The 24,090-nt window shown below is 35.1% G+C and overlaps 1 protein-coding gene and 1 long non-coding RNA gene across 2 annotated transcripts in view; both read right to left on the bottom strand.

The window, feature by feature from the left end:
- LOC127839937 (zinc phosphodiesterase ELAC protein 2 homolog) overlaps positions 1-24,090 on the bottom strand; it is a 424,675-nt gene that overhangs the window by 360,426 nt on the left and 40,159 nt on the right. The gene's annotated exons all lie outside the window — the stretch shown is intronic.
- Positions 5,341-9,202, bottom strand: LOC127839130 (uncharacterized). The gene is made up of 4 exons (XR_008030173.1): positions 8,974-9,202; positions 8,426-8,504; positions 8,051-8,199; positions 5,341-6,959 (listed from the first exon to the last, which is right to left on the bottom strand). It is a non-coding gene; the product is annotated as an uncharacterized LOC127839130 (long non-coding RNA).

The raw sequence follows: 24,090 nt of genomic DNA, 5'->3' as shown, positions 1-24,090 counted from the left end.
TAAATCGGAATTTAAGTCGCTACAGTGGTTTCTTAGCCGAGCATGTAGAATGTGTTTCTTTCGTTCGCCAACAAGGAAATACGAAGGAACTATAGGAGGATTGCACTTTCGCTTTACTGCACTTTTAAAACTAGAAAGCGTTGGTAAAGACCTTGTATCGATGTCAAGATCGTTCCATAACTTAAGAGACTAAGGAATAGTTGAATTTGAGTAAATCGCACGTCTGCGGGCTATTGTTTCATAGGCGCCACGATTACGTAAGAAATAAGGATTGTTGTCTTTTGTTGTAAAATATCGTTTAAATATTGTGGTAAGGCACCTTTATTGTGTTAATATACGAGAACGATTTTTTGAATTTTCCGTCCGTCAATTTCTTTTAGAAGTAGGGTAATTTTAGTTGATCTAGTTAATCCTGTTACAATACGAGCTGCATCCTATTGAATTTTGTCTTACAGTTCTTTTTCGTATTTAGCGCAGTTGTCCCAAACCATGGACGCATACTCTAACAAAGGTCTTAGATATGAAAAGTATATTTGATTGAGTGTTTCCCGGTTGAGTTTGTATTTGAGTATTCTCATGGATCCAAGCATTTGGGATGCTGATTTTGTAATATTGTCAATATGTTTGTGCCACGAACCGTCTTCACTTAGTGTAATACCGAGATGTTTATGGTCTTTGATAAAGGATAAATGGGTTTCTGCGAAATTTAAATTTGGACGGTTTTGACTTTTCGAGAGACTGAAAAACATTACTTCCGTTTTCAAGGGATTAAACTCGACGAGCCATTTCTTTGCCCATTGGTTTATACAGTCAAGGTCATGATTTAAAACACTCTCAATAAAAGCGGTGTCATTTGAGGAAACAGACAGTGAAGAGTCGTCAGCAAAGAGGCGAATAATGCTAAGAAGTGATTCAGAGATATCATTAACATAAATTAAAAAAGAAGAGACCCTAATACAGAACCATGTGGAACGCCTGCATTAATATTTAATTATCGTGAAAACGAAGAGCCGATAAAAAAATTCTGAGATCTATTGGACAAGTAGCTGAATATCCACGCAATAATATTCCCTGAAAACCCAAGTTCGTTCAATTCATGTATAAGATCTTTGTGCCAAACCCGGTCGAAGGCTTTACGTATGTCGCAATAAACGATACAGATAGATTGTTTTTCATCAAACGATTTACATATTTGGTTATACATTAGTTGGTAAACAGTAGAATGACCTGGTGAGAAACCTGACTGATTCTTGAATATAAGTTGATTTGTGTGTAGGTAGTTGTAGAGGTATTTGAAAACAACCCTTTCGAATACTTTTCCAACACAGTTTATAAGAGAAATAGGTCGATAATTCGAAGGAATGAACTTTTAACCTTTTTTAAAGAGAGGCATAACGTTTGCTTCTTTCCTGAAGGATGGAAATAAGTTTTCATGTATCGAACTCTTAAAAATAATTGATAGTGGCTTACAAATTGATTTGGATGTTTCTTTTTATAGTTTATGACTAATACCATCAGGACCATTAGCTTTTTTAATGTCTAAGTTGCATAAAACATCGATTACATCTTGTTCAGAAATAAAAATGTCGTCAAACGTGTTATGTGTTTTTCGGTGTAATTTTGGTGCGTCACGATCGAGTTCATCAATTGTAGATATGGATACAAAATAATTGTTTACTGTATTGGCTTTTTCAATGTCAGTCACCGAATACGATTCATCTGGGTTCACCAGCGGAGGGATACTATTAAAACTATTTGCATTTTCTTTAACTAACATTTTACCCGTTTTCCAATATTGGCGTGGATTAGATTTTCTACAATCGGCAAGTCCAATTTCAAGAGTATTGAAGAAGCATTATTTAGCATGTTTTTTCATATTATGGACTTTGTTTCTTAGATGTTTATATGCTGACCAATCAGAAATTTTACCAGATTTGATAGCAACACGTTTCTGTCTGTCCCTATGGCGGGATGTTTAACGTATTGATGAATTATACCAAAGACGATCGTTTGGTCGAATAGTGACATCGGAAGATGGAATAAACTGGGAAGCTAATTGAAGACATACATTTGTAAAACTGAGTACAATTTGGTTTAGATCACCCGTGTGTAAAAAGGACCAGTTATAAGACTTTATTGCAGCATTAAGCTCTCTAAAATTCGCATACTGGCAGCGCCATATTTTTCTTTTGTAAGGAGCATTTTTGGGTAAGTCAATATCGATATATATATGTATGTACCAAAATGATCACTAATTGATTTATCAGTTTCAAAAATTCCTGAATGTAAATGCTGCAATGTGTTTGTAATAGCAATGGGGTCTATTAGTGTACTAGAACAATTGGTCACTCTGGTTGGTTCGTAAATTACGTTAGATAAGTTATTTAAACAAAGAATATCTTAAAATTTGTTGTCGGAGGGATTTAATTGGTTTTCGTTAATATCGCCAACAATAATTATATTGTTACAAAGGTCAAAGGCTTGATCAAGGCAGGTTTCAAATCGATCCCAAAAGTCAAAAGCAGTATTAGGAGAACGATACATATTACAAATTAAAAAGGACTTGGAGTGTTCGAAAATTCTTATCCATATAGATTCTGGTAGAATTATTTCTTGGTTTTATAATCGTGTGGGTCTCAATAATGACGAAACATACGTCAATAAGCCCCCTGAATGATTAGTATTATCTTTTCGAAAAATGCAATCATGACCTTCTAATGATAGACTTTCGTTAATGATGTCACCTGACAGTTTCGTTTCTGTAAAGCATATTATGTCGAAATCTAAGAAATCTGGCTATCATTGTGACGTATGAACTATGTTGCCTTTACCGTGAGGGAGTATTCACAAAGTTACTACAGTCTAACCTGTCAATGAAAACCACTCAATGGATTTGGTCGTTGAGGTCTTTGTTTACAGGTGATCTTTATTCGCAGGGTCGATTAAAAGCAATTGAAAGGATTGGGAGGAAATCGTTGTGGTCTTGATGGACAGGTGGTCTCTATTAACAGGTGGTCTCTGGGACAGGTTTGACTGTACTTTGCTTCACAAAAGCAAAATAAAGTGGTTGTTTGAACGCTGCGTTTTGTCATTGGTTCTTATGACCGTTGTCTTCTATAATTTATTGCTGAGCTTCATAATTTGCTCACACTGAATCGTGTTTATAAAAGTTATAATGTTTTTTATGTTGTTGTTTTGTTTCCACTAAAATAACGTTTATCGATTTGATGAGTTCCATTTATATAACAATCAACATGTACATTAATGTTGAAGAATATTGTTGTTTAACTTTTGCCGTGTTGATCATGAAGTAATGAGCACTGGCGCGTTATATTTGCAAAATACCCTTTTTACTGTGTGTGTTGCTGTTAACTGATTCAATTACGATCAATTATGACTGTTATCTTTTTAAATTTAAAAAAAAACACACATTTTTTCAGGCAGAAACAAACACTTATGGAGAAGTCAAATGAAGAGATGGTTATATAAAATAAGTCGTGGCTCCGCCTTTTTGTTAAAATAATTGTATGCTTTAAAATTTCGTATGACAAACGACGTAACGGAATTGAGTCGCCTGTTTTGGAGCACATGTACTGTTCATTCTTGGGTTTACTTAAGACAACGAACACTTCTATAGAATTAAATATCGAGATATATGGAAATGTAAACTCTTTTATTAACCCATTTATGCCTATTGGACTCTCCCATTCTTCTAAATTGGATCAATTTATTTCCAAAATTAGGGTTGTCTAGTATATTTATTTCTATATTTAGAATATTTCTTACAGAAATTCCATTAAGCAAACAGCGCAGACCCTGATGAGACGCCGCATCATTGCGGCGTCTCATCTGGGTCTACGCTGTTTGCCAAGTCCTTTTTTCAAGACGCTAGGCATAAATGGGTTAAATCATATACAGTATCACACAATGCAAATAGGTCTGTATGAGGATACACATCGTGCCCGCGAAAATGGCCAAACTCAGTTTTTTTGCGCTGAAACGGATAATGATATTTTTGCATTGTCGTTCATAGCCCGCTTTCACCGCGAACATTTCTAAGCTCCTCGCAAATCGGATGATATATTTATGCCCATGTGATATATTGGCGAATATTGACTGGTTTGATAAAATTGAGTTCGAAAATTTCCAAACTTCAGTGTAAACCATTAGAGTAAGGAAGGATTTTAGAATTTTAAGATTGTTTTTTTGGAATAAGTCAATATAACATATTTACACTTGTAAAACTTCCTTTACCGTATTTTTGTGTAAATTTTACCGTCAAAACTTTTTTAGTTAAAATGTGAAGTTTTTATTCGTCATGGAAATTTTAATAAATTGAGTTTGGTTACTTTCACGGGTTAGGGACGAAATATTAAAACTATATAGCATAACAATATACAATTATATACATCGTATCCACAAGTTAACACGCAAAGATGAAATGTTTCCGCGGCAGAACTCATTTTTATGTAAATGTACACGTTCCGGTATCCTTCCGCGCTGCACGAGAAGTTTTGTCAATACCACACCGATAAATGTCGGCAGCTTACGACCATTGTCAGTTCAAGTACCAGTGAAAGTGTTGACCGAAAGAATCCTGTCTGTGTACGCATGCAGATTTACGAGTTCTGAGCTTTATAATATGCATTGCATATAATGATGATATAATGTACATAATGATACACATATAACAAAACAGATGAAATATAGCATTTCATATTTATATGCATCATATATACACGTAATGAGTCTAGTTTCCGCCGAAGAACAACGTTTTCATGCATATGTACACGTTTCGGTATTTATCTACACAATTTTTGACTATTAGTTACATTGTCAACATCTAATTCATGTGAAAACATATTCATAATTCCTTGTCATTTTCATGAAAATGGAAATTCTTTTTCTTTGACTGTTTGGATGGGCATTACTTGGGTATCGAAGATATTACACAATTATACAACAGCACACCTTGCATAATGATAATAATGATTTAGTACATAACAGAAAATAACTATTAATTTTAGCAATTCTATTCTATTATTTACACTTTTAACTTCTACTTCATGTGGATGCATATTAATAATTACTGTTTTCTGCAAAAAAGTGCAATTCATTTTGTGTTTGTTGTGGATGGTTTGGATGGGCTTTACTGGGTAATAAAGATATTACACAATTATATAAATATATAATTATTAGTCTCTATAAAAACATATCCATTAATTATTAATAATTAGAAACGTTTTGTTACATTTTAACCAACAACATCATGTGTAAAGTTTGGAATCCTAATTATACTCTTTTTTTTACGTAAATGAAATTCAATTAAATGGTCTTTATGGACAATACTGGGTATAACTTGGTATCTGTGTTTTATCTGATTTACATTTTATTAACTCACATTATTTTTCTACAAATATGATATGATATGTAACAGAATGGTATCTATGAAGGAAAATGGTAATGGGTACAGAAATTATGGATTATACATGTAATATATATTTTGTTATCATGCAAATAATTTAGTTGATCTCATATTGCGTAAAGACCCATGCCCCAATTGAGTGTTTGAACTAATTAACACAGTTTTGTGTCATCATTTATGACACTCACACAGTTTGTACAACTAACAATAACACTGGGCCACTTAGATAAACATTGGACCTATTTGTGCCAGATAAGGGTCCTATTAGGGCCAGACAAAGGCCGCTGTTTATTTGGGGCCATAAAAGATACACAGTTAAGTGCCAATAAGGGCCCTGCCATAAACTGTGAAAACATGCTTTGATTTTGGAACTATACAGACAAAGCTCAGAAATAGACTCGGCATTCACTCTTTTTTCTTTACAATAGAGGCTAGCAGAGAAGTAAGGATGATAAAAAACAATAACAACTGCATGTTTAATGAAGAAAATATAGTATTGACCAGTATTGCCCAGTATTGCCCACTTTCAGAGTATTGCCCGGGGCGGGAAAATCCGGGTTTTCCTGACGGGTTTTCCCGCGGGCGGGTTTTTCGTGCCCACCCTGGGACTTAGTCATATTTTATGCCCAATAGAGTTCAAGTAAACCTTACACAGTGTGCTTATGGGATGAACTATATAACAAATAAGCCGACTTAGTGTAATGCACATGGGACATATGAGTCGTGTTCTGAGGAAACTGGGCAAATTGCTTGTGCGTAAATTGTCATCCCAGATTAGCCTGTGCAGTCCGCACAGGCTAATCAGGGACGATAATGTTTGCTTTTATGTAATTGTTCGTTTAAATGATGTCTCTTTTAAGCGAAAATCCAGTTGAGCGGAAAGTGTCATCCCGGATTAGCCTGTGCGGACTACACAGGCTAATATGGGATGACACTTTACGCACATGCATTATGCCCAGTTTTATCAGAACACGACACATATAACCTACGAAAGTCTGTTTAAACTTTCATTGCGAACATACAGTGGTTGTTTGGTATTCAAGCTTTTCATGACTAAGTAGAAATAAGCGTGCACAATCGTTTATTGTTGGCAATTAGCAGTCCTCTTCAAGTTTTTGTGTTGAGCTTATACACATTGCGAAGCTTTTTAATTATTTTAATCAATACAATATCTGGGCGTATTTTATTTCGGGATCTGCATGGACTTTGAAACTAGGTTCGATAATGATTGTTTGAACAATGAAAGCAGATGTATGCTCTCTTCGCCTTGTTGTCGCATGAAATCACCAATCATTCGTTGGACGACATCGTCTGGCGATTCTGGAAAAGTATTAGCACCATCCAATTGGCTGACGTCACTTCCGGTCTGTATATTGGCTATTACTGTCTTAGAATCCTCGAGTTTAAAAACCTCGTTCTCTTCATCCGATTTGCTGACGTCACTTCCGGTCTGGCTATTTGAGAGTACTGCCCCAGAATCCTCGAGTTAAACAACCTCGTTTGTGTCGTTGTTAATGATATCGCACGGCTTCTCCTATAAGAAAATGAAATACGACTGAAGAAAAATAGTAAAATAAGCGATGGCAAAATCCGGCACCTGCATATTTCTACAATTACAGAGGTTCGATGCGTAACATATACGTTAGTAACAATGAAGACCTATATAATTGTATTTTACATCAAACATGTCATATACATTATAATGTACATTGCATGTATCTATGACCACAGACGAAATCAATAACGATCTAACATTGAAATCAACTTTAAGTCTTATATCTGTTTACTTTTTAAACATAACCATTCACAGACAACGATGAAATGTGTCGTGTTCTGAGAAAACTGGGCAAAATGCATGTGCGTAAAGTGTCATCCCAGACTAGCCTGTGTAGTCCGCACAGGCTAATCAGGGACGACACTTTCCGCCAAAATTGGATTTTTGCTAAGAAGATACTTCATTTAAACGAAAAATGTCATAAAAGCGGAAATTGTCATCCCTGATTAGCCTGTGCGGACTGCACAGGCTAATCTGGGATGACAATTTACGCACAAGAGTTATGCCCAATTTTCTCAGAACACGACACAAATGTCACTAGAAAGTATATCCGGAAAAGTGTATGCACATAAATGACGTCATAAATTATTCCAGAACTTGTTAGGCCCAACATAATAGTAGAAGTATTCGAGTAGCATGTATTTGGATCATATAAAAGTTATTATAGCTATATGGACGTCGTTATATTTATTCTTTTTTATTGTTTAATGTATTGTAACCATTCCTCTAAATGAAAAAACAACAGTGTGTAGAGCTACATGTATATTAATCCATTAATGCCTAGTGGACACTCCCGTCCTTCTAAATTAGATCAATTTATTTTCAAAATTAGGGATGTCTAGTATATTTATTTCAATATTTAGAATATTTCTTACCGAAATTCCATTAAGCAAACAGCGCAGACCCTGATGAGACGCCGCATCATGCGGCGTCTCATCTGGGTCTACGCTGTTTGCCAAGGCATTATTTCTAGACGCTCGGCATAAATGGGTTAACCATAAATATGTTAAATGCTAATTCGAGAAGAAAACTAGTACTGTATGTAAGATAGGGACAACACAAATACTTACATTATCTATGTATTTACAAGTGATGCAACATTACTCCCGTTGGGTAGAACACAGTTGCGTTCGGCTTGAGTAGAGGTCAGACTCAACACGCCATAGTTCGCTGCAGGTCACTGTCAACTTTCCGTAGGTTACGAAGCTATCCTTGCAATCTGACAATGATGTGATTTTTTAAATTGCTGTTTCATGAAGAAAATCAACGTTTATTTTATACGTGCCTAATTTGTTGATAAGATTCAATTTTTTATGTACCCATACAAATGCCGTCATGGATCGTTATAAATTATTATTATTAGAAATATAATTAGTAGTCCGTTTAGTCGAAGTTAAAATACACGGTTTACACCAAATATCAACATGTTTTGGTTCAAGACATACCTTCGTCCTCGCGTGATGATGGTGTACTAATGGTAACTATGGCAACTTCAGGCGTAGCTACTGGTAGGTCCGTAACGACCTTGAATTGATTAAACCGTTAACGTTATTATGGTATAGAACACAATGGGGTTTATACAGACACCATTCATATGAACCTTGCTATAAGTATGCACGGCATCATTTGTGAGGCGCAATAAATCTGTAAAATATGTACAATAAAGAGAATTATGTCCAGTGTATTAATGAATGAATTTAAACAATTTATAGGAAATAAGTTATGATTGAGATTCTTGTAAATGGTATTTAATTAAACAATTAATCGTATCACAATGTATTTTTAATGTATTACAGGTGTATTATCACGTGGTTTCGATCAGCTGGTAAACGATCATAAGCGATGTATAAGCATGAAAACTAAAACTCTTTTCTCGACTTTAAATTCGAAATATGTTATTGTATATAATTGAATTTTAGAAGGGGGTGGGGCAAATTGAAAGAGTTGTTGGGCTCATATTTTTTTCAACAACTATCCGAATTCCATTGCATACCTTCATTTTTCCACCGTTAATGAAACAGTGGCACGCATGCTCCCATAGAGGCCCAAGACATACTTTGCAGCATTGGGACTTACGGCTTCTCGAACTCGCATACCGGTTAGCAGGGACAGATTATTGTTCGAAAAATGAACACAAATGCACAGATTTAAGATTACATAAAGAATAATGCATTCAATTCACTTTAAAATACAGAATAAAGCAGAAAACTAGAAAACTACACTAACCTTCGCTGACAGTTGGGACAGGCGTGGGTACAGTGGCAACCTTTGTCTGAAACCATAATATAACTTTGATTTAATAACGCGTTACTTAAAAATAAATCAAGCGATGGAAAATTTAAAGAAGATGAACCTTTCCCTTTTTCAGATTGGAGAGTCTCTACATTTCAGGTCAGTTTTGGGATATTATAGAGAATGATAAGCGTTTTATTAACGTACTTTTTACTTTTATGAAAGTTAACCAAGAATAACTGATTAATAACAAAATTCAAACAAAGTTTAGCACTGTCAACCTTGTATAACTATTGGTAACAACTATCATTATATCCGAAAAGATTTATATTGTGTCACGTGCTCATGACAGCACGTGCAGTTGCACTGACGGTCTTCATGTGAAGAAACGGATTTTTACGACCGCTTTCGTTGGTAAGTCGCCAGTGTTAAGCGTTACTATGATGAGACCTCGACGAGGAAGTGCAAATACGGTTGTTTGAGTGTTATTTGGTTGCCGCAAAATAGTTTTGATTGGCGACAACGCCTCTATTCCAATTTGATGAATAGTGAGTGAAATAGATCTATTGAGTAAATAGATTGTAAGAATATCCGTATTGTTTAATTATCCTGATTATTTTGAAAATAAATGAGGTTGTTATTTTAGCAATTCTGTGTCGTATGATAACTGCCGGACTAACTGAGAGGTTATGCATTCCTTCTATACGGAAGAAACCTAAAATGCCTTACATTGACTTTGACAAGGAAGTGAAACATTTATAATTGTGTTTTTTTATTTTTTTATTTCCATTCTTGTGTTTTGTAGAAATTAAGGGTTGTTTAGAATTATAGAAATAACCGCTCGTTAACATGGTAAAATTTAATCCTTCGCTCAAACTCTAATATTTATTCCTAAAGGGAGATTTATGTGAGTGATTAAGTGAATAAATGAATGACATTTATCTCCCTTGCTTATTACTAAAAACAGCGGTTGCCCCGAAAAAGTCAATATATATATATGTATATATATATATATATATATATATATATATATATATATATATATATATATATATATATATATATATATATATATACATGTTTTTTTTTATTTTATCTTATATTTGTTAACTATTATGTCATGTGAATCGATTTAAAAGCTCAGTAGCAAATTTAAAATCTTACATTTGAAACTCTAACTAAAATGGAAACAAATAATGATATATTAAGATGTTTCAATGAAGACGACCCCTGAATACTATATTAAGTTACTGCTGCGATGCACTTGCCTGTGTATTGGATGTCACTTGTTAGTTAGGATTTCGTCATATTTGCATATTTCGCGATATCCTAAATAAATCTTACATAAACGGTCAACGTGCCTCTTTTGTCTAAATCTTTAATTCTAGAAAAAGAATAATGAGAATATATTTGTTGCTTTGTATTTTTCATTATCAAATAAAATCAGTCCACATAGGGTAATCAGGGACGACACTTTCCGCTTTAATTATGTTTTTCGTTTAAAGAAAGTCTTTTCTTAGCAAAAATCCAGTTAATTCGGAAAGAGGTGTCCCTGATGAGCCTATGCGGACTGAACAGGCTAATCTGGGACGACACTTTACGCACATGCATTTAACCCCCTTTTCACAGAGAGATGCTTATATATAATATTTACAGTCGAATACCTTTAGTTTACTACAGCTTCGCGCGCATCCATTGGCAAATCCGTTTTCGCAGAAGTAGCTGGCACCCTTCAATGTGAGGCGATTCGTGTTCAGTAACCAGGAGCAAGTACTTCCGGGTACAGTGCCGTCGACGCCGCTGAGACATTTGTCTGTGCATGTACCTAAAATTAAACGTTTTTATTCTTATGCGCGTTTTTCATATATCTTTATATATGATATATGATATGTATGATATGTATGTAAAGTTACAATTTAGTGAAATAAATGGTGATTTTTATGAATTTTTTATATATATTTGACTCACATCGCATTGCTACTTAACATGAATGGTGGCATGCTGTGATGTGTGGTACTCATCAATTAGCCAAACTAAATGCTCAAGACCCTGTACGCTGAAACCACAACAATGTAAATCTTTATTAGAAGTCCGCTTGTTAAGAGTTTTTATTTTTTTATTCTGGTTGGTAAGATTTCGTCTAGAAAAAACACTTGCGCATATTTAAATTTGTTGAGTGTTAGTGGACTTAAAATAAAACGACGTTCTTTCGATTTTAGAAAACCCGTCGTTTACCCGGAAGCTGACTTGCGACTGAAGTATTTGTAATCGATGGAACAGGAAGCGATTTCAACACTAAAACACTCTTTCAACTGACTTTTTACCTTGCAAAGATGTACCATAACTGGCGGTCGTTTCAGGCGCATGCGTAATGGCAGCCGACGTTGATTTCGTCTGAGGCGTTTGCGTAATGGCAGCAGACGTAGATTTCGTCTGAGGCGCATGCGTAAGGGCAGCAGACGTAGATTCAGTGGGTGGGACAGGCGAGCTCCAAAGAAATGTAAATGGCTTTATTTGATATAACTCTCAACCGGTGCTACTATCAGGTATTTAAGCATCTTTGGAAAACTAATTATATATGAGCCTCGCTCTGTAAAAAGTGGGTTTACTGCATGTGCGTAAAGTGTCGTCCCAGATTAGCCTGTGCAGTCCGCACAGGCTAATCAGGGAATACACTTTCCACGTTTATTGTATTTTTCGTTTAATTGATTCTCTTCTTAGCGAAAATCCAGTTTAGGCGGAAAGGGTCGTCCCTGATAAGCCTATACGGACTGCACAGGCTAATCTGGGACGACACTTTACGCACATGCATTAAACCCCCTTTTCACAGAGCGAGGCCCATATATATGAATGATATGATTATAAACAGTTTGCTTTAAGAGATATATTTCATAACGGGTTCAGAAAACGCTTATAGAATTCTTTTGACATCTAAAATAAATAAAGTCGATGCCAGTATATTTAAGATAAAAACTTAAGTGATATATTTATTATCTTTTACAAGATAAAGGCTGAGTATTTATCGCAAAAGAAAAAATCTTATCGTTGTTTAACCACATTGTAAACGACGCAAAAGTAGTCCCGATCCCAAGAGCCAAGCCTGGTAATCTAGTGTTGTTAAACATGTTATCATGTTGTTTACGTTATTGTAATTATCATTAGATTAATAGAATCTACATTCATAAATGTATGCACATTTTCTATCTCGATGGCAGAAATATATGGCGGATCATATATAATAGGACAATTGAACAGTTTAGCAATACCCTTGTCAATCCTTCCAGTGCGCTTACCTTCCCTCCAAGTACTATGCGGCAGGAAGCGCAACACCGCGTGCTGCGGACGGAGCAAAGGCCTCCTTGACGGCGTAAACACCCCATACCGGTCCTCGGGGTAGTATCGCGTGAGGTATTTGCAGTCACGTGACCCGTCTCCAAGCCATACACCCTCGGGCTGGTCTTCACATGGGTAAGCTATAAAAGATCAATAATAATAAAATATATGAAAATTTCAGAATACTCATGTTTATTTTTTACCAATGACACGAAAGTTTCGATTTATTGCGGTCTCTCGGCCAAATACACCTTATTCGGTGTTCTTATACGCTTCGATTGGGAGAGGGATAATTTAAGTAGTTCGACTTAGCTGTCCACCTGGTTACGCACATATTTTGACCCTGGCGGCGTATATTCCAAGGATTAGGTCCTCGGGATGTGTGCGTGTATTTCGAAGTATTATGATGTCCTTCCCGTTGTCTGAGGCTGCAGTATGTGTGGACGCAGAGTGTGTCCCAGCATAGTTAATGAAAGATTTTCAAAAGTGACGCGGTCTTGTTGTTTATTTTTGTTGTTTTGTGTTGCTGTACACCGGGGTGCCGGTGTACCCGGATGAAACCCCACCTGTCAACCTGATGAACATGCTTTCGGGAACGGGCATTGAATCCGAGTCGCAAAGGTGAGAAGCGCGTATTCAAACCACTGCGCTAACTTGAAAGATCGGCCTTGAGATAAAACTGGTGCAGGTATTGAAAGCTGTGACTCGTGTCTTCCAACCACAGTTCGGATTATCTATGCGACCTTAAATGATCTTTATGCAGCTAAATATGTACTGGACCTTTACAAGTCTCTTATAGAGAACAACTTTAACTATGTATACATATTTTGAGCTATTGTCCAACAAGACTGAATAGTGGTCTTTAGTCTTCTGTCTGTAGTAAACTGCCTCTTTATCCAGAAGGCTACACGTCGGTAAATCGATAAAACTGTTGTTTTTATCAAAATAGCAAGCACGTTTTACAAGGCGTAAATTTGTTAAACACATATGAAACACTGTATGAGCAAATTCACATTAGACTATAATCGTATGAAGACATCGATATTTAACAGAAGCGATATGCCATTATTAACCCATTTATGCCTTGTGGACTCTACCATCCTTCTAAACTGGATCAATTTATTTCCAAAATTAGGGATGTCTTATATTCATTTCTATATTTAGAATATTTCTTACAGAAACTTCTTTAAACAAATAGCGCAGACCCTGATGAGACGCCGCATCATGCGGCATCTCATCTGGGTCTACGCTGTTTGCCAAGGCCTTTTTTCTAGACGCTAGGCATAAATGGTTTAGTTTAAACATATTTATTTCATATGGCAATTACAATAAATACAGATCATACTCAATGTAAGCAGAAAAGGAATGAAACGAAAGAATCAAGTTCTTATATAGTTTATCTCCTTAGGAATAATATTTACACATGGAAGTGGCAGTGTTTAAAGACTAAAAATGTCATGATATATGCCAAAAGTAAGAAAACGGGATATAAACATTAGAAATAGAATTAAAAAAAAAAAATGTGAGGTTATCAAGCTAGGATGAAGGATTTTGATTATGAACCAAAGGCAAATAAATGCAACGTCGATTCGGGATCGGATTGTTATGAGAAACGCTTAGATTCAATGATGTACTGTTGGACACAAAGAAAGATTTTATAGTTATCATCATCGTTTAGGCATGTATTGCCAAAAAAAGCAAATCAAGGTCTACAGGACTAATAATTCCCAAGATATCGTTCATTAATTTCGTCCGTATTACGCTATAATATGAACATATGAAGAAGAAGTGAAAGTTAGACTCAATATCTCCACAGCGACAGAGTGGAGAATCAATAATATTTTTTGCGTTAAGGTGCTCATTAAGGGAACTGGATTTGGTCCTTTATCGCGTGTGAATGACTTGAGAATGACGTTTACCTATGTAATAGTACGATGGTGTTATAATTTTATTAATGTTAAGTTTAGATTTAAATGCATTTAATGATTCGCTATTTTTAACATCATCTGGTAAGTTATTCCATTTTCGAGTGATTGCGGGTACAAATGAACTGAGTAAAGGGTTGTTCTAGATTCGGAAGTGCGTTAATCATTAGCATTGCGAAAATTGTACCTAGCAACAGATCCAACATGTTGGGGTACAAGGTCGGTCAAATACTGTGGGGTTAGTGAATTTTGCATTTTGTAGAATAATGTAAATTTATGTTTATCGCGTCGGTCCTGAAGCGATTCCGGGTTAATTTCCTTATGCAGTTCAGTTAATGACACTAGTTTAGATGATACACAAGCGATTCGCGCTGCTTCATTTTGAATTTTATCAATTTCGTTTTTTCTGCTTGGGTGCAATTGTCCCATATCACATCTGCATATTCAATAAGAGGTCGAATAAACGATATGTAAATTATTTCCAGGGATTTCCGATCAAGATTAAACCTTAGTTTTTCGCATAATATTAATTCGATTCCATGCTTTTTCTGTTATGTATTTAATATGGATGTTCCATTTACAGTCGTTCGAGAGGAAAACCCCTAAATGTTTGTGGGAATCGACCTCTGGTATTTGTTTAGACATCATTGTAAAAGTACATGAATCTGGATGTTGCTTTCTGGAGAATGCTAGGGATTCAGATTTTGAGGGATTAAATAATACGTGCCAATCTAAAGCCCATTTAGATATTTTGTTGATATCACTTTGTAATATTGTATTTGAAATAATGGGATCGTCGATAATAATGTATAGGGAAGTGTCATCGGCAAAAAGGCGAATATTACTTTTGATGCCGTAAACAATATCATTCATAAAAATTAAAAATAACAGAGGCCCTAGTATGGAACCTTAGGGAACACCGGCTTCTAATATTGCCCAGTTTGAGACTGCGCCTGAAAGTACTACGCGCTGACGTCTATTATGAAGAAAATCAGTAAACCAGGATAGTAACTTTCCTCGAATGCCAATTGAATTAAGTTTATGGATAAGCCCTTTGTGCCAGACCTTATCGAAGACTTTACTGATATTAAAAAAGACAGCTTTAACCTCTAAACCGTTGTCGAGGGCTTTACAAAACGTATCGTATATATACGTCAGTCGGTTAGTAGGTGAATCACCAGGCAAAAATCCAGACTGAAAAGGCGTAAGATATTTGTTACTAATGAGGTGATTATATACGTGTTTGAAAATGATTTTTTCGAAAACCTTTTCCATCTGATTTAAAAGTGAAATTGGTCTTTGTTGCTCACTTCTTTTGGGTCGCCGTTTTTGAAAACTGCACTGACATTAGCATCTTTCCAACAACTTGGCATAATACATTTATTACGTGCAACGTTAAAGAACTGACAAAGAGGACTGGACAATTGATTTTGGCATTCTTTTAAAATTCGATTATTTATTCCATCTGGTCCCGATGCTTTGCCCACGGGAAGTGACTTGAGTATGTCAAGAACATCAGTAGGTGTAATAAATAGAGACTGCAACGAATTTGCTATCGGTACACTAGTGAGTTCCGGTATGTCGTCGCTATCGATATCAATTTTAGACTGACTTTGAAAAAAATGTTTAGAATATTTGCCTTTCCAAAACAATCGGTTGTAGTGGTATTGTCAATGGGATTTACAAGTGCTGAATTTAAGTTATTGTTAGGCTTATTAATAAATGACTTAAGTATTTTCCACCAGTCCTTAGATGTTTGGTTGTTTTGTTTGAGTTTGTTGCTTAAACTTTCGTAGTGCTGATCTTTCGCTTACCTTATCAATAATATTGTCGTATTTCTAATTTTACGAAATTTAGACGAATAATAATTTGAGTTTTTCGATTTCGCGTGATGGTAGGCCCGTTTGCGTTTTCTTATCATTCGACGAATGTTTGTGTTAAGTCAGGGTGGGTCACGCGGTTTAATTTTTATAGACTTGTTTGAGATACAATGTTTAGCATTAGAAACAATTGTATCGGTGATGTTAGCGCAATAAGTGTTACCATCATCATTTGCAATAGTGTCCCAATCAAATGTAGAGAGCCTTTCGCGATGCAGGTCATAGTTTCCATCAGCATATTTCCAAATGAGACGCTCATATGCTGTTGAATTTGGCTTATTATATTTAAATAAACCATATATGGGACAATGATAACGATTTTGTTGGTCAAGAAAACGGTCACCAACACCTGATAACGACAAGCTATCACGATTACTTATAAATAATAGGTCGAGATTAGATGAAGATCTTTCTGTAAAGTGCGTAGGTTCGGCAATAACTTAAACGAGACCATATTCAATACACCAAGAATCCAGTTTACGGGCTTGTGAGTGTTGATTGCTGTTTAAATTAAAGTCACCGGTTATTATAATATCGGAAATACCAGTTTCGATTGCCAAACCGATGGAGTCATCAATTAATTTAGTGTATGCTGCATCCGCGTTTGGTGGTCTATAAAATAACCCAAAAAAGAATATTCCTTTTACTCTTGAAGAATAGTTCAATCCGAAAAGATTCTAATGCAGTAAGTTCAATATCCAGTCTACGTTCGTAGTGTATAAAATCTTTGACATAAAGCATTACCCCACCGTGGCTATCCTGTGTTCGATCTTTACGTTCAGGGGTATGGTATGAGGGGATAAGAAGTTCGTCAGTTACGATTGAATTGTTAAGCCAAGTCTCGGAAAACGATAATAGATCAAAATACAAAAGTTCTGATGTGAGAATGTCCATCTTGTGCCGTATACTTTGAACATTATACTGGATAAACGAAAAGTTGTTTTGCATTGATAATATATCAGTAAAATTATTGGACTCCGTGGCAGAGAATTCAGAAGAAATAGTTGATAACGGCCCTGGGTTTAATTCGATATCTCCAGAAAGCAACTTTAATAGAGTCGGCCATGTTGCTAGCATGACTATTATAAATTTATAAAATATTCTTTTTACGAAATAAGAATTGGCGATGAAGCGTTTTCCAACTATCATGCGCTCGTATGGTCGTTTAATGCACCGAGACAGTTGGGAATGACCTTTGATTATATTAAGTGTCGATACATGAGCAATTTCATTGTTGTAAAATGAGAGTAGAAAAAAAAACAAATTTAAAGATACGAAAAACAATCCGATCGCTTTGATCTTGGTAAGATATTATGGGTATCCATCATTAAACAATTGGAAAATTTGGAACTGTACGTTATATTTACGAGTTATAATAGACTAGAAGACTGCAACAAATCCTTCATCCTTTACATAGTCAAATAAAAAGAAAAGTAATGTAAAAAAAGAAATTATGAACAATAAACAAAGTATGTATTCGTATTATAAGTAAAGGTCTCTCCAATAATTTTAAGTGCTTAAGACATTTTAAACAATTGGTTAATTCGGTGATCAGTTTTCGTGGGTCAAAGATAAAGTGATGCCTTAGGCAGATATTGCATCCTATAATAAGTTCACATGAATTCTGACGATCAGAATATTGATGTTCACAATTAAAGTTAGAACGTGAGAATTAGATTTGACACGTTCAACTTGTAATAGATTGAAAACAATTTACAAAAATGTTAACGTGTAAAAAGTGAGGAGATCTTTCTAGATATAATAACTCTGAAATGTAAAATAATGTCAAAAATAACACTACCAAATTAAAAAATACATGTAAATCATTATAATGTAACGTTAGATATATATGAACATTAACATAATTAATACTAATTAAAGAACACAGTTGTTCATGCGCACTAAAAGCAGTAAAGCATAGCAAAATTGACTCAATCCAGTGTAAGTACATTCTTTACGAAATGTAATATTATGTCTTAAATATTAAATATAACGTACACGTTTAGACTACACACTTAAGAGAGAACGATTATCGTTGATCGAGGATTCAGAAAACATGGTCAAGAATACTGCTGCAAACATTTAAAAAAAAACAAATACATGTTAAGCATTAAGTTTAAAGGTCAGACATATATGAATATTTACATAATTAATACTTACTTAAAGTACACAGTTGTTTACATGCACTAAAAAGAGAAGAAAAAAACGTATAGCATAACGAATTTACTCAATCAAATTCATTTAGACGAACCCTACATAGGGGGTATGTAGGGTCCGTCTACGGAGTAAATTAGGTCTTCATATGAATAAGTCACACGAATACGTCATGCTTTGTTATATATGTTATATCCCAAAGAAAGCAGCCCTACAGAAACGAAATTGAGGGTCCGCGATGGAATGATTTTAAGATAATTCGATGTATTCGATAATATTGAATGGATGAGCTTATAGTGCATATGGCACTAACAAAGTGTGTTATATGTATAGATATGATTTTGTTGTTTAATAATTAGTTAAATGGAGTGCGCCAGTCAATCGCTCTGATGAAGATGTACCGTAGTGGACTGATCAGTAAATGAATCTTATTATGTTCCATAAACTACAAAGCTTCTATAGCAAGGCAATAGTCGTTAGTGGACTTTCAAAATAGCTGTGAGACCAGTAGCTAAATTGAGTTAGATGAGTAAACAATGGGCACACATTCTACTCAGATGTGTTCAGTAGTAACCACAACTGGATTTACCGTTAAACAATACAGAGGAAAAAATACGATTTTAAATGGCAATGTCAAAGAGTATCAAACGTATAAGCAAGATAACATGACACATTTCACGAAGGAATGAGAATCATTGTTTGTAAGCGTAGTAATGATTAAATTGTGGACATAATGTATCACGAGATTCGATGCCTTATACATATATAAACGAATTAGTAAAAAAAAATATATTTCAGAGTCAGCATGATTTCTTTGCAATGATTTGATTGTGGACATAATGCAGGAAGAGATAAGTTGCCTTATACATCAATAAACGGGTAAGTAGAATAACAGTTCAAAGTCAACATGATTTCCACGTTTTACCGCATCGATTAGGATCAGGACACATTAACTTCATTTATGTATACTGTTCAGCGAGAAAAGTGTGGACAAGCGTTTTTATTTACTGCCTTTTGTGACAGATGCGTACGACCGGTTGGCATTGGAACGGAGCTTGCAAATATGTTCTGCCGATTCAACTCGATGGATGACACGTTTACGGTCTCGAACCAGGATATTGCCGTCGTGGGTCCAAGCGCCTTCCACAAGTTTATCGAGCACTAGTTTGCGCGCATCAAAGAACAATTCACTGCGAAGCTTTGTAACCGACTCGTTAATAAAGTTCCCTTTATAAAAACCGGAGTCTTTGGCTCGAGTTCTCACACTGTAAAGTTTTTGCCGGGCTCTGTAGGACACAAATTTTACAATAATGTCCCTGGCCTTTGGGCCGGAGTGTTAAGGCGGTCCTTCTCGGTGGGAGCGATCAATCTCATCGATCGACAGTTCGGCGCCAAGGTCCTTCGCCATCGTAACTATATTGTTATCCGTGTCCTCATCACTTACCTCCGGGATACCGGTGATACGTAGGCAGTTGCGGCGACTGTATTGCTCCGCTCTGTCTGCTTGGAACAGTAGCTCAGCTACCTGATTCTTGAGATGCGTATTTTCCTGTGTGAGGGATGCAATTTTGTCATTGAGAGAGGCGTTAATACCAGTTATGACTTGTGATATAAAAGCCTGTACTACTGAACGTACCATGTCCTCCAGATCTGCTTTAAACAGTGCATGCATTTTTTGGGAGATGCACTCCAAGTCGCTAAGTTGAATATGGTTGATGATTTGACTATTCTGCATGATGTCCGAGTCAGAGATTTTATTGTTTTTACTTTCTACTTCAAGGTCAATACTAGAAGTGGATAGGTCACGCTTTTCAGGACGTTTTCCATGTACAGGTGTTGAATGGTTATTCATGTCGGTACTTTTAACTTTCACCAGTATAGATCACAAGTTTAGAGCACGAAGTGCACTAGGTGCTATGAAGTGTATCGTTATATACACTAACGATAAGCGGATTGTAGCTGATTGTAGCTGAGTAGCTGAATAGCTAGTAATCAGTTGACAACAATGGCAAATGACAAACACGGACACCTACTCGGAAACAGGCGAAAATTGCTTCATCTAAATTTAGGTCAACGAGCAAGCAAATAAACGAGAACAAATACGTGGATTTTTGCAGTACCTTAGCGTGATAGATGATAGATGATCAAATATATCCTTTAAAAATAATAAAGTGTTATTTTCGGCGAGGCAGTTCTTTATCAAGAGCTAAAATAATTTTGGAGAAATTGTGTGGACCCGAACGAATGAAAATGCTAGTTCGCATTGGTCAAGTTGACAATTTTCGTGATGCAGCATTGCTTATCGAACGTTAAGCGTGAAGCTATCGTACATTACTATGCATATTCACACTATTAAAAGTTGTATAAATGCTTGTTGTAGTTGTTAATTCCGAATTTCCTTTTCCATTTTTTTTTGCATTTCGTTTGGCTTTAAGCGCAATCTTAAGTTCATAGACTTTTACCGTATTTTCAGGATTATAAGACACAATATAGAAAATATTCGTCTCATTTTCCGCTGCTTCTATAAACCCATGTATGCCTAGTGGACTCATCCTTGTAAATTGGATTAATTTATTTCCAAAATTAGGGATGTATAGTATATTTATTTTTATATTTAGAATATTTCTTACAGAAATCATGCGGCGTCTCATCTGGGTCTACGCTGTTTGCCAAGGCCTTTTTTTAGATGCTAGGCATAAACGGGTTAAGTGAACAGTTTTATATAAATTATATCACAAAAATACGACACAATAATTCACGGATAGAAAAATAAGTTTTTTCGATATATAAATACTATTATTCATTTAATGCTGATAATACAATTAATGATGTATATTTAAGAACCGGTAGTGTTATTGAAACAAAACCACGCATTAAAGTAATTTCACCATTAGGTTAGGAAATGCAGCATAACGGTATTGATTGAGAGCTCGGGATAAAATTCTGCCCACTAACATGTAATGAAGAGTGTTATTTTTGTCCGATATGCGGATTACAATTGAAAATAATTAGATGAAATAAAATGTTTTAACTATTCAGTTGACATTTGTTTAATGCTGCGTTGACGGTCAATAGCAGTATATATACACATGAAACGCGCTCTCGGAAAACGGGGCTAAATGCATTTACGTCTCAGGGTCGACACTTTCCGCCTTGACTGGATTTTCGCAAAGAAGATACGTCCTTTACACGAAATTTACCATAAAAGCGGAAAGCGTAGTCCCTGATAAGCCTGTGCAGACTGTACAGACCAATCGGGGTTGACATTTTACGCATATGCATTAATCCAAGTTTTCCAAGAACGCGACTCATATGATTCAAACTGATAATATAACAATATGCGTTTTATTGATTTTAATATTGGTTCACTTTCATATATAATTGCATTTTCAAATAAGTTTATTTAAAACAACAAATAGTTTACACTATTAAATTAATTAAAAAAACATGTTTGTTTATTTTGTATTTGCATTAATTATTTTTAATTTAATTTTTTTTATAAAACGAAAGCATAATTGTATAGTTTTATTATATTTCAGATGCTTAAATTTACTTTTAAAATAAATGAAATAATCTGAAGTATAAACAAAATACTTACGTGCTGCTGATATCCCCGGAATTAAAAGCAAACATAAAACCGCTTTCCCTATCATATTTGATATATAATCTGTCAAATTTAAATGCGACGATTTCTTAAACTTGGTGCGCGCTTTTTCGAAGACGAATGTATAAGCTTTACCGGTTTGGCAATTTTATATGCTTTAGTAGTGTGCTTTTGAATAAATTTTGCACACGTCGCACAGTGTTTATAGCAACGCAAGTGTTATGTAAACTTATTTAATGCGACTCTTTCACGTGGCAAATATCCGATTATACAATAATATACGATTGTTAGTGCACGTTTTAGCGGCAAAAACAAACAGAGGTATCTTTGTCCATGTGCGTCGTGGTATGAGTAGCAGTCTTTTAGCAAATAATTATTTACAAAACAACAGCGACAACACTTACATGTAAACATTATTTTCTTTACACAAGGATTTGGCTACTTTCTTAACAATTATTTTTCCCCTGTTTTTCATGTTCATCATCTGTTGAAATTTAAAACTTGAATTGATGAACAAAAGGTTTACGTGTGCATGCCATGGTAGAAATTCATTCCGTAATATATTACAAGAATTAGGCCAAACACAAGATATTGAAATAAATAGCAGCTGGTTCCGAATTATTTTTTACTTTTTCATTAAGTGCAATTAATTGTGCATTAATTAGTGCAGACGAAGTTTCTTCAACAATATTGGTGTACTGATATTGAGGGCAAAAAAATGAACCGGGCATTTTTGTCCCACTTCATTTAAAACAATAATAATACTATATTAAAATACATATTAATAAAATAATATCTTTCACTGTGACTAAAAACATGAAAAAATCGAAATAGACATGCACAAGTCCACAGGGCATAGTTTTAATTGTTGAGGAAACTTAAAGCCCGATTAACACTCACAATCAACGAATATTTCGTAAAATATTTCATAACGTAAAGTTAGCCCATAAACTATTAGTGTTCCTTATTGCAAAAGCCGAAATTTCAACGCTAGATGTGGTCTGGTAACAAAGATTTAACAAGATACAAAATGCTTTATTTTTATTTTTTGTGGAACAATATATTCAATTTTTATCTCCCGCAATGATATCTATTCATACGACACACGACGCTTAAAAGGTACATGAACATGTGTTGAATATATTGTTCGACAAAAAAATAAAAACGAGAATTTTGTATCTTGTTAAATCTGTGTTACTAGACCACGTCTAGCGTTGACAATTTGGCTATTGCTATAAGGGTTGCTATTTTTTTAATGGGAATTTAATTATTGAGGAAACTTACATCTATAACATCGAGTACGAATGCGGTATACGAGTACATTTTCCGATTAAGATCTTTATTCGACATTATGACACTTTTACTTACATTTTTATTATAAATATTAAAACTTGCTGAACTAGGTTAAAGATCACTTAAAACACCCCCAAAACGTCCCTGAAAGCTGCACAGGCAATCGGCATTAGTTGGTACCCCTCCCCCCCCCCACCCTAAAAAAACGTAAGTGGATTTTTTTCTGTTTTTTTTTTCTCTTTAAATTATCAATTTGTTATACAAAATAATCCCCCTAAAAAGTAAGTCGATTTTTTTTATTCATATGTAATATGTTATATATATAATTAAAATAAATCGACTTTTCGGGGGTTATTTTGTATAAAAAAAGGTAATTAAAAAAAAAAAAACCACAACTTTCTTTTTTGGGGGGGGGGGAGTACCAACTCATTCCGATTGCCTGTGGAATGCTGCATTAACCTATAGGCCAATGTCAACAAAATGATACACACGTGGCTGCCAACATCAGTGATACTTATATTGATAATGAAGGTCAAGGCAATCTACGTTACTTACGCTAATAACTTACTGCAATGTTACGGATGACCGGGGTAAACATTGCATAAAGGTAAAAGTATTGAACGATGCTTAGCCATAATTGAACACGTTCCTGGGCAATCATAAAGATCAATGTCAACAAAATGATACAC

Source organism: Dreissena polymorpha, chromosome 7 (assembly GCF_020536995.1).
Source record: "Dreissena polymorpha isolate Duluth1 chromosome 7, UMN_Dpol_1.0, whole genome shotgun sequence".
Classification (NCBI taxonomy): domain Eukaryota; kingdom Metazoa; phylum Mollusca; class Bivalvia; order Myida; family Dreissenidae; genus Dreissena; species Dreissena polymorpha.
Note: the sequence above shows the minus strand (reverse complement) of the source record. Positions and strands in the feature narration are given on the sequence as shown.